The sequence below is a fragment of the Nicotiana sylvestris genome, chromosome 8 (genome assembly GCF_000393655.2).
Source record: "Nicotiana sylvestris chromosome 8, ASM39365v2, whole genome shotgun sequence".
NCBI lineage: Eukaryota > Viridiplantae > Streptophyta > Magnoliopsida > Solanales > Solanaceae > Nicotiana > Nicotiana sylvestris.
The window spans coordinates 177011600-177026906 of record NC_091064.1 but is presented as its reverse complement, the minus strand read 5'-3'; positions in this window follow the sequence as shown (position 1 = coordinate 177026906).

The window sequence follows — 15307 nt, the reverse complement described above, 5'->3', positions numbered from 1 at the left end:
ATAATGAATCCTCAGCCCAGTCTTAAAAATCAATCTGATCCCGAAATGATAGTTCAAGAAGTATATTGTGGTTACGAATCAGAATATGATGATGAGGATGAAGCCTTCGAAGAAATTAGTAAGGAGTTAATTCACTTCGAAGAAAAACCCAAACCCAATTTGAATGACACAGAAGCCGTCAATTAAGGGACACAGACAATGTCCGAGAGACTAAGATAAGTGTCCACCTCGAGCCAGAATTTAGGGAAGAACTAGTCAAAGCGCTCATTGAATTCAAAGATGTTTTTGCATGGTCGTACGATGACATGCCGGGCTTAAGCACCGATCTAGTGGTTCACAAATTGCCCACTGACCCGGCATGCCCTCCCGTCAAGCAGAAATTGAGGAAGTTCAAGACAGATATGAGTGTGAAGATTAAAGAAGAAGTAACCAAGAAGCTGCAAGCAAAGGTTATTCGGGTCACTCGATATCCTGATTGGTTGGCTAATGTGGTGCCAGTGCCGAAGAAAGATGGGAAGATCAGAGTGTGTGTCGATTACCGTAATTTGAACAGGGCAATCCCCAAGGACAACTTTCCATTACCCAACATCCATATCTTGATCGATAATTGTGCCGGACGTGAGATCGGGTCTTTTGTAGATTGCTATGCTGGGTATCATCAGATTCTGATGGATGAAGAAGATGCGGAAAAGACGACATTCATTACATCGTGGGGGACTTATTGCTACCGAGTAATGCCTTTTGGCTTGAAGAACGCTGGGGCAACGTACATGAGAGCAATGACTACGGTTTTTTATGACATGTTACACAAAGAGATTGAGGTATACGTAGATGACGTGATCATAAATCTAAGCGTCAGGAAGACCACGTAGCAGACCTGAGGAAATTTTTCCAAAGACTTCGAAGGTATGAAATTCAGCTCAACCCGGCCAAATGTGCATTTGGTGTTCCATCTAGAAAGCTGTTGGGATTCATCGTCAGTCGGCGAGGTATTGAGTTGGACCCGTCAAAGATCAAATACATCCAAGAGTTGCCACCGCCGAAGAACAAGACATAAGTAATGAGTCTGTTGGGAAGGTTGAATTATATCAGTAGGTTTATCGCTCAACTCACAGCGACTTGTGAACCCATTTTTCGGCTACTGAAGAAAAATGTCGCGGTAGAATGGATGGCAGAATGTCAGGAGGCATTTGACCAAATCAAAGGATATTTATCAAATCCACATGTGTTGGTTCCACCTGAGCTGGAGAGATCGTTAATCCTTTATCTAACGGTCCTGGAGAATTCGTTTGGCTGCGTACTGGGGCAACATGACATTACAGAAAGGAAGGAGCAAGCCATCTATTATCTCAGCAAGAAGTTTACATGCTATGAGGTTAAGTACACTCAACTCGAGAAGACATGTTGCGCTCTAACTTGGGTGGCCTAGAAATTGAAGCATTATCTGTCATCATATACTACTTATCTCATTTCCCGCTTGGATCCACTAAAGTATATTTTCCAGAAGCCTATTCCCATAGGGAGATTGGCAAAATGGCAGATATTACTCACAGAATTCGACATCGTCCATGTGACGAGGACGGCCATGAAGGCCCAAGAATTGGCCAATCACTTGGCTGAGAATCCTGTTGATGAAGAATACGAGCCATTGAGGACGTATTTTCCTGATGAAGAAGTGATGCATATAGATGAGTTGGAATTATCTAAGGAACCAGGTTGGAAACTCTTCTTTGATAGAGCCACAAACGCGAAAGGAGTTGGAATAGGAGCGGTACTTATTTCTGAAACAGGACATCATTATCCTATTACGGCACAACTACGTTTCTATTGTACCAATAACATGGCTGAATATGAGGCATGCATTTTGGGCTTACGGTTAGCTGCAGACATGGACGTCCAGGACGTCTTGGTCTTGGGAGACTCAGACCTCCTGGTGCATCAGATTCGGGGTGAATAGGAAATAAGGGATTTGAAGCTCATACCATATCGACAATGTTTGCATGATCTGAGCAAGCGATTTCGATCAGTGGAGTTCAGACACATCCCAAGAGTTCACCATGAGGTTGCCGATGCTTTGGCCACTTTAGCATCGATGTTGCACTACCCAGACAAAATTCATATTGACCCGTTGCATATCCAGGTTCGTGATCAGCATGCTTATTACAACATGATAGAGGAAGAAATGGATGGCGAGCCATGGTTTTATGATATCAAGGAATACCTCAGGATGGGGATATACCCGGAGCAGGCCATCGGAGATCAAAAGAGAGCCATTCAGCGATTGGCAAATGGATTTTTCCTCAGTAGAGGAGTGTTGTACAAAAGAACCCCAGATTTGGGATTGCTGAGATGTATAGATGTTGGTCAAGCTATGACAGTGATGACAGAGGTATATGCGGGAGTTTGTGGGCCACATATGAGCGGATATGTATTGGCGAAGAAGGTTCTTCGAGCAGGGTATTATTGGCTCACTATGGAGCGTGATTGTATCAATTTCGTGCGAAAATGCCATTAGTGTCAGATACACGGAGATTTGATTCATTCTATGCCAACAGAATTGCATACAATGTCAGCACCATGGCCATTTGTTGCATGGGGCATGGATGTCATTGGACCGATTGAGCCGGCAGCTTCTAACGGTCATAGGTTCATTCTGGTCACAATTGATTATTTCACCAAGTGGGTTGAGGCTAAAACTTTCAAGTCGGTAACCAAGAAGGTAGTGGTAGATTTCGTTCATTCCCATATCATCTGTAGATTTGGGATCCCCAAAGTGATCATCACGGACAATGGTGCTAATCTTAACAACAGTTTAATGAAAGAAGTATGTCAACAGTTTAAGATTACACACCGAAATTCCATCCCATATCGTCCCAAGGCGAATAGAGCCGTTGAGGCAGCCAACAAGAACATAAAGAAGATACTGAGGAAAATGGTTGAAGGGTCCAGGCAATGGCATGAAAAGCTACCATTTGCATTGTTGGGATATCGCACTACTGTGCATACTTCAGTAGGTGCAACTCCTTATTTGTTGGTATACAGAACTGAAGCAGTGATACCGGAGGAAGTTGAAATTCCATCCCTTCGGATTGTCGCTGAGGCTGGGATTGACGACGATGAATGGGTTAAAGCCCGATTGGAGTAGTTGAGCTTGATTGATGAAAAAAGATTGGCAGCAGTATGCCATGGCCAACTGTATCAAAGGAGAATGGCAAGAGCCTACAATAAGATGGTGCGCCCCAGAAAATTTGAAGTGGGGCAGCAGGTGTTGAAACGAATCCTGCCACATCAGGCCGAAGCCAAAGGCAAGTTCGCCCCGAATTGGCAAGGGCCATTCATTGTAACCAGAGTGTTGTCCAATGGCGCTTTATGTTTAGCAGATATCGAAGGGAGATGCGTCGACATGGCTATCAATTCTGACGCAGTTAAGAGATATTATGTATGATTTCTTTTAATTGTAATTGTTGTTTACTTGTACTTGGCATTTATCGGAGAATGAAATGACGGAGGCAATTCTTTCTTCTATCCAAACACTTTAACCTTTACTTCCCCTTTTGATCCTTATTTATTCTTTCATACCCCTCTTTTGGAATCAGTAATGAGAATGAAAGAAAAGAGAAGAGAAAAATAATGATAATAAAGAAAAAAGAAAAGTAACAAAAAAAAACAAAGGAATTGGGAACTACGTTTGACCTGATTCCTCAAAGAGGATACGTAGGCACCTCACATCTCGGTCATAGTGTAACAAAAAAAAAATCCCCAAGCAAGAAAACTGGGGCAGAAGTTGTGTTTATAATTTTGGGAAAGAAAGTTGATTCCAAGAGTTGTAATGTTTTACCCATCAAAATTATTTTGAACCTTTTACCCTTTATCTTTTAGCCATACACAAAAATCCATATTGACGTCCAAAAAAGACCTCCCGATCAGTATCCGAGAAGTGCCAAGTCATGAAAATGGAAGTCAGGAATAACATTCTGATCCCCAACAGAGAGGAGGATCATAAGCTGGAAATGAATTGGTAGCCGAAAGAATCCCCAGCAGAGAGAGTCATATCGGTAACACTCCGATCCCCAGATGGAAAAAAATAAAATAAAATGAGAGGGTCTTATCGGTGAAAACCTCCACATGCACCATAAGGCGACGTAAGTTGAGAGAAATAAAACGAAAGAGTCTTATCGGTGAAAACCTTCACAGGCACCATAAAACGATGGGAGTTGAGAGAAATGAGAGAGTCTTAGTAGTGAAAACCCCTCGAAGGGCACTATGAGGCGACAAAACAAGATTGGCAGAAAGGATCCGCATTTGGCAAAGAGCTGAGTACCTGTTTATCCCCAGCAAGATGAGGCCGTCCGAAAGGTTGATTGATACCAGTGGACTGGGTTGAATAATTCGAAATGCACGACATGATCGTTGGGATCGGTTATATCATTCAGATAAGTTCTTTTCTTTCCTTTTCCCCAGCATTTGTTTAGAAAGATTTCTTCTTTTTCTCTCTTTTGAAATCATCACTTTTTCATTTCTTGGTCTAAAGACTTTATCTCCCCAGCAGTTTGTTTTTGAAAAGGATTTTTCAGAGCTTATTACAAGTTGCCAAGATGGTGCAAAAACACAATGTGGATAGTACGGGCCAAAGATAAGGCGACAAAGCGAAAAGAAGTTTGTCGCAAGACCAAATGATGAATGAGTCTAGATTCCAAGAGGACCAAATTTCCAGGGGAAGTTGGAGAAAAACAGAAAAAACAACAGTTGAAAATTTATTGACCAAATTCCAAGAAGATCCCCAGCAGATTTGCGAGATGCAGGAACAAGTCCGACAGATTATCGACCAAGTTCCGCAATGGTCGGACAACACAGAGCGGGGAAGGAAGAGAAAAGAAAAACCATCCCCGGCAGGGAATATCATCCCCAACAAATAATATCATCCCCAACAAGTTTTGTAATAAAGCACAAAGCAGGGAAAGGAAGAAGGGAAAAACCATCCCCAGCAGGAGTGGCACGACCACTCACCACATTTTAAAATAACAATTTTTTCTTTGATTTGAAGCAGGGAAAGGAAATGCTATTGACAGCAGGAAGACATGGCCACAAAGAAGATTATCAAACTGGGGCAGAAAATTTTCTCTCATTGCGAAAATTTTCTTGAAATCAGATACCCACTTGGAGAAGATGGAAAATAACACAAGTTTTGAAGGAAGTGGAATCCCCCGCAGTTTATGGGCGAAAGAATACAAGTTTTAAAGAAAGCAATCTTGGAAGAACCAAGATAAGCCAAGTTTTAAGGGTAGTGGTTTTTGAATCAGTATCATCCCCACCATTGTTAAAAGGAGGAAAGTAACTAGAGGATAATTCCCCAGCAGTGTTATCCTCGGCAGGTTTCAGAGAAGTGAAAACACCAGCTTGAGGAAAGTAGTTCCAAGTGGAAGGAAGGCACCAACTTTAAAGGAAGTAGTCTGTGAAGAAGGAAAATAACATAGTTGTGAATAAAACACCGGTGTTGTCCCCAGCAGTTTTTCGGAAGAATAAGGCACCAGTTTTGAGGGAAGCAGTTGAAAGAAGATGATTCAAGTTAAAGGAGTCAGGGACCCGCCTGGAGAATAGAGGTGTTGTATTTTTAAGAAGTTGTCAAAGTCAGGAGCCCACCTGGAGAATGGAGGTGTTACATTTTAAGAAGTTGTTGAGGTCAGGAGCCCGCCTGGAGAATGGAGGCTGAATTATTTTTAAGTTGTTGGAATCAGGAGCCCGCCTGGAGAATGGAGGCTGATTTATTTTCAAAATTGCTGATGAAGTCAGGAGCCCGCCTGGAGAATGGAGGCTGAATTATTTTTAAGTTGTTGATGAAATTAGGAGCCTGCCTGGAGAATGGAGGCTGATTTATTTTCAAAATTGCTGATGAAGTCAGGAGCCCGCCTGGAGAATGGAGGCTGAATTATTTTTAAATTGCTGATGAAGTTAGGAGTCCGCCTGGAGAATGGAGGCTGAATTATTTTTAAGTTGTTGATGAAGTCAGGAGCCCGCTTGGAGAATGGATGCTAATTTATTTTCAAAGTTGCTGATGAAGTCAAGAGCCCGCCTATAGAATGGAGGTTGTTAAATTTTAAGTTGAAAGAGTCAGGAGCCCGCCTGTAGAATGGAGGTTGTTAAATTTTAAGTTGAAAGAGTCAGGAGCCCGCCTGTTAGAACGGAGGTTGTTATATTTGAAGTTGATGAAGTCAGGAGCCCGCCTGCAGAACAGAGGAATGCACGTCAAGATCAAGTCAGAAGTCAGTAATGCGGAGGGTCACAACGAAAATACCCCCAGCACGAATCCCATTTCAGAGATCAGAGAGAAGACTACAAGAGCAAGTCAAAGATAGATAAGATTCTGTAATCATTAGTTTAGTCTAGCTTTTGTTTTCTTTCTAGCAATGGTGTAATAAGGAGGTTGAAAAGCAGTGATAACATCATGCAACATCAGTAACAGCAACATCGCAGTCCCATGGTAGTCCCAGCTACCAAAGCTTCCCAAACTACATTGACCTGATTCCCTTTTAGCTAGGGATATGTAGGAAACCTGTGAAGCAGAGGTTCGGTCAAATCTTTCAAAAAAATGCTTCACACGGAGTATTCCAACGGGCAAAAAATCGCTCGTATCCGCTCACTTTATCTTTGCACGGAAACTCTTCATGTTTCCGGACAAAGAGGGGCAGCTGTGAGCACATGATTTTTGCACTACAAGAACTACTCCCACAAAAATTCAAAATGAAATAGTTGTGTGTTGCTTGTGATTTATTTGTATTTGTCTGTGTATGTTTATTCAATTTTTACTACTGAAAAATACAAAAAAAATATATGTGATGCATTTGCATTTACAATTTAGGATTAATTAACCAGTGATTTGTTTTAGGAAAATGAAAATCATAAAAATAATGTATTTTGCATTTTTAGCATTTAATGTTGAATTGTGTGATTTTATTGTTAATTGGCATTTAATTGTATGTGATAAGTGTTATTAAGAGATAATTAGTATTTTTAGTAAGTTAACTTGGTTTATGATTTCAGAAAATAATTTAGAAATAAAATGAATGAAAAGAATAAAAGAAATAAGAAGAAAATAAAGAGAGAATCAATAAAAAGAGAAGAACCAAATTTGGGCCAAAAGCAGCCAAGCCCAAACCAAACTCGTCCAAACCCACACCTGATCCAGCCCATTACCAGTCCAATCCAGTCCATCTCGGAGACACCCAAATGGCATCGTTTTGGGGAAGCCCTGATCAGGGCCGTTGATCTCACTTGATCAACGGTCCAGATCACTCCGCCCTCACCCGTAACCCCATACCCGACCCATGGCCCCGTATCAACCCGATCTCTTAATAAGACCAAACGACACCGTTTGAGTTAAATGAACTGATCCGGACCCTCGATCTCTCTTGATCGAATGGCCAAGATCAAATCACCCCCCACTTTATAAATGAAATCTCATACCCAGCCCCCCAGTCCAAACCACTGTTCATCATCGTCTCTCAGAGACGAAGCCCCTTCCCCAAACCCTAGCCACCATGGCATTCCTTCGCCTGAAACCCGGCGGCAACGATGTCATCGGCCACCAAAATAACACCCTTAAACCTCTTAACCACCCTCAACACAGATCCAGTACCCGTTTGCTTCGAATCATCCTCAAACGTGTCGAATCTTCATTTGAAGATTTGAGCAAAAACCTGGACCTACCCCAATCCGCCCTGAACTCACACCCTGGCACCCCTTGACCTACCTCATGACCAAACCACCGTTGGTTTGGTTCGAATCAGGCTAGAAACACTCGAACCCCAAATCAAAACGTAAGAACCCTAGAAAACCAAGACTGGTTTCTGTCCGAAGTTTAAGGGGATTTGGGTGTTTAACTGACCTTAGTCGAAGTGTTCTCACTTGATTAAGGTCCGTTTGACCTCAAAAAGTTCAAGGCCGAGTCGATTCAAGTCCGCCTGTTCTCTGTTCCATTTAAGGTATTTTTTCTTTTTTTCCTTTTATTCTATTTTTGATGTTTTAAAACGTCTGTTTATTTGTCTATTATTGTTATATTAATTTTTCATTTTTGTCGATTGTTCTGTTCTTCTCCCTCAGACCTTTTTATTTGGTCGAATTTGTTTCTGCTCGTTGTTGTGAATAATTATAGGTTGTGTAATCGATTCAAATAAGTTTCGTCTATTAGTTAAGTTTTATTACTGATCCCTGTTCTTGTCAATGCTGCTTGAATTGCCTGATTATCTATTTCTGATTGATTGATGTCAGTTGGTGTAGGCAATCGGTTAATTAGTTTTCGTCGATTAATTCGTTCTTGTTTGTAAACCAATAAGTTCGTCAAATGGTTGTTGTGTGTTCTTGATCTGTGGACACTTAGCTTCAGGGCATTGTCAATGGGCTGACAATGATCCTGCATTCATGTTTATTTTGATTCAATTTTCAGTTTCAGTTTTAATGATTCTGTTGAGTTCTGTGTTGTGATTTAAATTCAGTTCATTGGTTTCAATTGGAACTCAACCTTAGTCATTTAGTTGTCAGGAGGATTGGTTATAGCTATTAGTCAGGTTTAGTTTTAAATCATTGTTAGCTTGAACAGATTTTAGAGTTAAAAGGTTTTAATACAGATGAATAGATTGTATTAGGGGCAGTAATATTAAGGGGTTTCAGGGGTGATTTGGGAATGGAATAGTTAGGGTAATATTTTAGTGTTAGTGACTTGTTAGTGGGGTATTAAATGTTCTTAAATTAATAAGGTAATGGGGAACAAGAAGGAATGAGGGCTGAAAATAAGGAAAAAGCTTTCCTTAGTGAGTTTTAAGTGGAAAAATGCAGATTTTAGTGGAAAAGGGGGTCGGGTAGTTAAGTTAAAAAAAGAGGGGGCAGGTCTGGATGGCTATATATAAGAGAAGGATTAGGATTGAAGAGAGGATTGATTTTTGGAGAGCTTGGGGGAGTTGAAAAAGAATAGCTACTGTTTCATTGCCTCGCTTAGGATCTGAAATAGTTAGAACCTTTCTTCCTTTTACTTCTGCTCTATACTTGGAGTCATTTATAGCTGCTGGTTATTTGTTGTTGCACTGCTGTTGCAATTGTTGTTCGTTACTACTGCTGCTGCTGATCCTCTTCTTCCTCTTCTTGTATTGTCAATACCAGGTACATGCTTCGAATTCCCTTGATGTAAGTTCAACCTTGGAGTAAAAAAATGTAGTTTTATGCCAGAGTTGAGTTCATTTGAATACTTGTAGTTATAGTTCGCTAAACGTTGTACTTATTTAGTTTTTTTTAACTAGTTTGCTTGTTGACATGATATGGACGGCACTAATTTGAACTAGGACTGTTTATATTACATGAATAATAGATGACTGTATAATTAGGACTATTTATAAGTTGTTTGGGCTGCTTGATTCCGAGACTGTTTGGATTTTGGAATATGATTATGTAATAGTCATATTGGTTTAGTGTTGTTTTGTAGTATAATTTTGAAATAAGAAGCAAGCTGCAAGCTGAAACAGGAAAGTGTTTTTCGAATTCATGCATTTCACCTGCACTAATAAAATTGAGCTGAAATCAGCAAGTATGGGTTTAAATGTGGTTATTGATTAAGAGTGCATCCGTTATTCATATTTTGTTAAGAATTAAACTTGTATCTATGTATCCTCGTAAAATTCTCTTTTTTTTATTATATATATTTTATAATGCGTATATTTATGTAAGTTTTAGACAATATTGTCATTGGTGAGTTTAGACAAGTTTTAGACAATATTTTGTAATACGTAAACTTGTATCGTTGTAGTTTAGACAAGTAATATGTTTTAGTTGTAATAATAATGTTATGGTAATGTGTTATTAAGCTAATAATTGTAACCATTGTTAATTAGTTAACTGATTAGGAAAGTTGTGCTTGGATTTGGAGATGAAAGCCGGTTTTCCCACGGGTAGGCCTTGGAGGCCCGATGCGGATTAATTATAATTTTCTTTCTTAAAGCGGAAGTAGCTCTTAAAACAAATTAATTAGGACTTCTTTTGTACTTTAGAGACAATAAAAATATCAAATTATAGTTGCTTTAGGCTAGTTTTTTTAAAAAAATAAAAAAGGAGACAAGCCTCGCCAAATAAAACACACAAGCTGCGGAGCCCTCAATAAAGGAATATCATGAATATATAGAATTCGGGATGGGCCGTTTAGCAGATTTCACGGCCTTCCCCAAAGTAATAACGCGTTAGTCACTGTTAGGCGCGCCTTTAATGATTTACTTTCTTAAATTCGGGTGCACATTTATGTGACCCAAATCCAAATCTCAATGGAGTCGAAATGTGTCGATAACCACGGGTACATTGATGTGACGGGGTTCGAGATACGTTTTCACAACGTTGCAATTCTTTGTTAAAATAATAATGATAATAATAAAAACGGTTTAAGTTAAAATTTGCACATAGGTTCATAATTGTATAAAAATCAGATAATTAAGCCGAATATTACAGTTGAGCGACCGTGCTAGAACCATGGAACTCGGGAATGCCTAACACCTTCTCCCGGGTTAACAAAATTCCTTATCCGGATTTTTGGTGCGCAGACTATTAAATAGAATTAATCTTTTCCTCGATTCGGGATCCAATCGGTGACTTGGGACACCATAAATCTCCCAAGTGGCGACTCTGAATTAAATAATAAATCCCGTTTCGATTGTCCTTTAATTGGAAAAACTCCCTCTGCACCCCTTTGCGGGATGTAGGTGAAAAAGGAGGTGTGACAGTTACTACCGTCAGTTCGTGGAGGGGTTTTCATCCATTGCAGCCCCTATGACCAGATTGACCTAGAAAGGTGCCCAGTTCAGATGGTCGGATGAGTGTGAGGCGAGCTTTCAGAGGCTCAAGGCAGCTTTGACCACGGCACCGGTGTTGGTTTTGCCCACAGGTTCAGGGCCTTATACAGTCTATTATAATGCATCTCGTATTGGACTTGGTACAGTGTTGATGCAGGATGGCAAGGTCATTGCCTATGCTTCGAGGAACTTGAAGGTTCATGAGAAGAACTATCCAATGCATGATTTGGAGTTGGCAGCCATTGTTCACGCATTGAAGATTTGGAGGCACTATCTGTATGGTGTGGCGTGTGAGGTGTTCATGGATCATAAGAGTCTTCAGTATTTGTTCAAGCAAAAGGAGTTGAACTTGAGGCAGAGGAGGTTGTTGGAATTGTTGAAAGATTATGACATCACTATCTTATATCACCCGGGAAAGGCCAATGTGGTGGCCGATGCCTTGAGTAGGAAGTCAGCCAGTATGGGCAGTCTTGCTTATATTTTGGTCGGTGAGAGACCGCTTGCTTTGGACGTTCAGGCTTTGGCCAATCAATTTGTGAGGTTGGACATTTCTGAGCCTAGTCGAGTATTAGCTTGCACGGTCGCTCGTTCTTAGTTATTGGAGCGTATCCGTGATCGGCAATTCGATTATCCCCATTTATGTGTCTTGAGAGACACGATGCAGCGTGGAGGTGCCAAGAAAGTAACCTTAGATTATGATGGCATATTGAGATTGCAGGGGCGAGTTTGTGTGCCCAATGTTGATGGGATTCGAGAGTTGATCTTAGCGGAGGCCCACAATTCTCGGTACACCCGGGCATCACGAATATGTATCAAGATCTGAGGCAGCACTATTGGTGGCGCAAGATGAAGAAAGACATTGTTGCACATGTGGCTCAGTGTTTGACTTGTCAGCAGGTTAAGTACGAGCATCAAAGACCTAGTGGTCTATTTCAGAGGATTGCACTTCCCGAGTGGAAGTGGGAGAGGATTACGATGGATTTCGTTATTGGCCTCCCGGTGACTCGGATGAAGTTTGATGCAGTTTGGGTCATTGTTGATAGGCTGAACAAGTCAGCGCATTTTGTTCCTATTGCAGCCACCTATTCATCTGAAAGGTTAGCCGAGATTTATATCAGGGAGATTGTTCGCCTTCATGGGGTGCCACTATCTATCATTTTGGATCGGGGTACGCAATTTACCTCGCATTTCTGGAGAGCGGTTCAGCGAGAGTTGGGCACCCAGGTTGAGTTGATTACAGCATTTCATCCCCAGACGGATGGTCAGTCCGAGAGGACTATTCAGATTCTTGAGGACATGTTTCGAGCCTGTGTCATTGATTTTGGAGGCTCGTGGGACCAGTTTTTGCCTTTAGTAGAGTTCGCCTACAATAACAGCTACCAGTCCAGCATTCAGATGGCTCCGTATGAGGCGTTGTATGGTAGGCGATGTCGGTCTCCGGTTGGATGGTTTGAGCCGGGAGAGGCTCGATTATTGGGTACGGATCTAGTTCAGGAGGCCTTGGACAAGGTCAGGATTATTCAGGATAGACTTCGTACAGCTCATTCCAGACAAAAGTGTTATGCAGACCGCAAGGTCAGAGATGTTGCTTTCATGGTTGGGGAGCGAGTATTGCTCCGTGTATCGCCTATGAAGGGCGTGATGAGATTTGGGAAGAAGGGCAAGCTCAGCCCTAGGTTCATCGGTCCATTTGAGATTCTTGATCGTGTGGGAGAGGTGGCTTATAGACTTGCCTTGCCACCTAGCTTGTCTGCTATGAATCCCGTGTTTCATGTATCTATGCTCCGGAAGTATCGCGGAGATCCATCGCACGTGTTAGATTTCAGCACTGTCCAATTGGATAAGGATCTGTCATATGAGGAGAAGCCGGTGGCTATTCTAGATCGGCAGGTTCGACAGTTGAGGTCGAAGAGTTTTCCTTCGGTGCGTGTTCAGTGGAGAGGTCAGCCTCCTGAGGCATCGACCTGGGAGTTCGAGTCCGATATGCGGGGCCATTATCCTCATCTATTTCCCGACTCAGGTACTTCTTTCTTTTGTCCGTTCGAGGACAAACGGTTGTTTTAGAGGTGGAGAATGTGACGACCCAAAGGGTCATCACCGTAGTTCTTCCTTGTTCCGTGCTTCCGAGGCCTTGAAAACCTCGCTTTTAGTTGCCTCGATTTGCGTGCGCAGTTCTGCGCATAGCCGGAAAGTTTTTATGTTAAAATATGTGAATTATGTGAAAAATTTGATGGATTTTGATATTAATATGCATAATATTGACTTCGGTCAACATTTTGGGTAAACATACCCGAACCTGTGATTCGACGGTCCCGGAGGGTCCGTAGAAAAATATGGGACTTGGGCGTGTGCCCGGAATTAAATTCCGAGGTCCCAAGCCCGAGAAATGAAATTTTGTGTGAAATTGTTTTCTGAAATTAATTAAGGAAAATGAAGAAGGAAATTGATCAGAAAACTATGGTATCGGGCTCGTATTTTGGTTCCGACGCCCTGTACGAGTCTTAAATATGTTTTAAGAACTATCTGTAAAGTTTGGCTAAAAACGGACGTCATATGACGTGTTTCAGACTTAAAATGGGGAATTTGAGTTTTATGAAAGTTGAAAGAAAATCATGTTTTTTGAGGCTTGATTCTATGTATATGATGTTATTTTGGCGATTTGATCGCCCAAATGAGACCGTAAGATGTTTTTAAGATCATATGTATATTTGGTTTGGAGCCCCGATGGCTCGGTTGAGTTTTGAGTGAGGCCCCGGAGGTCTTAGACTTAAAAAAAATGCAGGTTCAGGTGTTGCAAGCCCAGAGTGGCCGCGGCCATTTCCGTGCGGTCCGCGCTGGAAGCCAAGTGGCCGCAGTGCTTTTCTGTGCGGTCCGCGTGGTGGGGGTTCAGAGGGTCGGTAGCTAGGTCGACCAGCGCGACCGCGCACCAAATCAGTGCGGTCCGCACTGGGTGGGTTTAGAGAGCCCACTTCTTCCCTCCTTCGGCGCGGCCGCGGTACATTTCCGCGCGGTCCGCTCTGGCAGCCACGCGGCCGCGGTGCATTTCTGCGCGGTCCGCGCCAGCCCCCAGCATATATATAAATTCGGGATTTTCAGTCATTTTATCCACTTTTCAAAATTCCAAAACCTAAGAGGCGATTTTCCAAACAACTTTTCTTCTCCAAAACGATTGGTAAGTGATTTCTAACTTAATTTCTTTATTCCTTGACATCTTTTAACATGATTTCAAATTCAAATCAAAGATTTTCATGGGGGAAATTGGGTGTTTTGGGTAGAACCTAGGTTTTCTACAAATTGAGAAGTTGGACCTCAATTTGAGGTCCGATTTCAAAACAAATCATATATTGAGATTCGTGGGAGAATGGGTAACCGGGTTTTGGTCCGAATCTCGAGTTTTGACCACGTGGGTCCGGGGGGTGTTTTTGACCATTTTGGGAAAAACCTTGTAAAATTTATTTTTCATGCATGGGGAGTGATTCATTTAGTAATTATTAATGTGATTAAGTAACTTATGACTAGATTCGAGCGGATTGGTGGTGGAATCAAGAGGTAAAGCTATACTAGAAGCGTGAGTTGAGTTTGGAGCATTCGAAGTAAGTGTTTGTTCTAACTTTGGCTTGAGGGAATAGGATTAGGATGTTATTTGCTACTTGCTAATGTGGAGTACGGTGTATAGGCATGGTGACGGTTATCTATGCACCGGAGTCTAGCATAACCGTGAGTATTAATTTCTTCTAATTCGAATAACGTGACACAATCTCCTTGTTTATTTGATGAGTTTCATATAATGTGAACGGTTGAGGTAAAATTTGTGATTGGTGTACTTTTGGAGCGTTAGCTCGAACATGAATGTGTTAGTTGAGTAAGAAGGGATTTAAAAAGAGAATGTGTTGTGATTACTCCCTTGCCGGGATGTGTAGACCGATATATATATACTCTCCCTTGTCGGGACATTTTGGACTGTTAGTTGTACCCTTGCCGGGTCAGAGTGATATGTTGTTGATTTCTCCTAATGGGACTCTCCATACAAAATCAGATGTTTCGAATTATATTATGGGATCGTGTGGCACGCCGTCCACTTATATATGATATTATGGGATCGTGTGGCACGCCGTCCACTTATATATGATATTATGGGATCGTGTGGCACGCCGTCCACTTATATATGATATTATGGGATCGTGTGGCACGCCGTCCACTTATATATGATATTATGGGATCGTGTGGCACGCCGTCCACTTATATATGATATTATGGGATCGTGTGGCACGCCGTCCACTTATATATGATATTATGGGATCGTGTGGCACGCCGTCCACTTATATATGATATTATGGGATCGTGTGGCACGCCGTCCACTTATATATGATATTATGGGATCGTGTGGCACGCCGTCCACTTATATATGATATTATGGGATCGTGTGGCACGCCGTCCACTAATTATAGTGAGTATTGGTTATTGGCCCCTATTGCCGGTGACATATT